The sequence below is a fragment of the Octodon degus genome, unplaced genomic scaffold (genome assembly GCF_000260255.1).
Source record: "Octodon degus isolate 3935 unplaced genomic scaffold, OctDeg1.0 scaffold00183, whole genome shotgun sequence".
NCBI classification, from domain to species: domain Eukaryota; kingdom Metazoa; phylum Chordata; class Mammalia; order Rodentia; family Octodontidae; genus Octodon; species Octodon degus.
Window position 1 is genome coordinate 3062649 of NW_004524759.1, and position 1156 is coordinate 3063804.

A 1156-nucleotide genomic window follows, 5' to 3' on the forward strand; every position below is an offset into this window, starting at 1 on the left:
TGAGAGAATTTTTTCTCTCCAGGTGACTCTCTTTAGGCACACTTTACATCTTTGATCACTTTCCTCTGTGGTCCCATAATCTCTTTGATCAGAAAATTTGGGACACAACTGAGTTACATGATGTTATAGTAGAGGTTCTCTTATGTCCTGAGTCTTTACTGACCTTGAAAGGCTAGGGCCAAATTGTTGGCTGTCCTTGCAGCCCTTCTTTTCTCTAATATTTGTTCTGCAAACTTAGGTAGTGAAGAGAAGCTTATAATTATTACCCTACAACATATGCAGTTGAGCTGAACCTCACTATCTGTCTGAATATCAAACATCTTAGGCATAACAGGAACAGGTATTTTCCATCAAGTATTTTTTGGACTATATTAGTTTATTTTTTTAAATATTTTTATTGAGAAACAAGGAGAAATGAGACAGTTTCAAAACAGGTTAGTAGGACAGTTTCAATAATTAATACATTTCATATTGTTCTCTTTGTAGAAGTTATTCAAAGTACAAGATGCAGACATGATATCCTGTCCACAAACACTATTAGTACAACGCTTTCGATTCATTGAATTAAAAGGAAGTAGCTATATATCTATCCTATTTTGAGTATCCAGATAAAAAATAATCTTTCATTTGTATCCCCTTTTCTTGTTCAGTTTTGTCAAAGACGGGTATTCCATTCTCATTTAAATATTGTAGGTGTGTGAATTCAGCAAAATATCCAATATAGTCCTGTAGTCCATAATAGTAGTGGGTTATCTGTAGGACTGGCAATGCCAGAAGTTGTTGATTTGAGCCTTTTATAGCTCAGCTTATTAATATTCCATGAAGCATTGATATGTTAAACTTTAAGTCTCTACAGAATATGAAGAAAAATTTTAAAAAATAAAAAAATTTAGAAAATAGGAATAAAGTGTTACATATCTTACACAGAACTTTAGAAATCTTTTTTTTTTTTTTTCTTTTTGTGGAACCCGGGATTGAACTCAGACTCTTGCACTTGCCAGGGAAGTCCTTATTCCACTGAGGAATATCCCTGGCCCAGAAATTTAGAAATGTAACCATATACAGCATTGTAGCAGGAGAGTCCTGTGACATTTTTTTCTTGTCTCTTTTTTTCATTTATTATCCCCTTTTTCTTAAAAACAAACATTGAGTGTGC